We start from the raw sequence: 537 nt of genomic DNA, 5'->3' as shown, positions 1-537 counted from the left end.
CCGGCCTGTGCACACCCGGTCCCCGCCATGCCCTCACCCTGCATCGCAGCGGAGGCAGAGCGTGACGCCGGGCGGGTGACCAGAATGGTTAAGCACATTCCCGCCCAGCCCGCGCCGCGCATCTTCTCGGCCTCTGCACCTCCCTCTGCTGTTATTGACTCCTCGTCTCAGGGAGCCTTGGCTAGGCTAGAGCTTCTGGCATCAGGGCTGCCCAAGCGCAACACATGACATTGCTGCACCCAGCTCCTGCCTGGCTCCTCTCCTTCCCAGCACGGCTCTCCCTCTGCCACAGCAACCACCCAGCCCAGCCCTGGCTGCAGCGCCCCTGGGTGAAAGCAGGAGCTCTTCTGGAGTGGGATGGAGCGTTCCATCCCCCACCAACTTCACAGGCAGACAGAGGAGCCTGAGCACCAGGGAGATCACTTACACCGCATCATCACTGCGCGAAGGCTCTGCTGCTGCCTCGCTTCATGGCCGCAAGTGCACAGCCAAAAGCAGAGGGGAGAGAACCGGACCAGATGGTTCAAGCTGAGCTGA

Source organism: Apaloderma vittatum, unplaced genomic scaffold (genome assembly GCF_000703405.1).
Source record: "Apaloderma vittatum isolate BGI_N311 unplaced genomic scaffold, ASM70340v1 scaffold27184, whole genome shotgun sequence".
NCBI classification, from domain to species: domain Eukaryota; kingdom Metazoa; phylum Chordata; class Aves; order Trogoniformes; family Trogonidae; genus Apaloderma; species Apaloderma vittatum.
Note: the sequence above shows the minus strand (reverse complement) of the source record.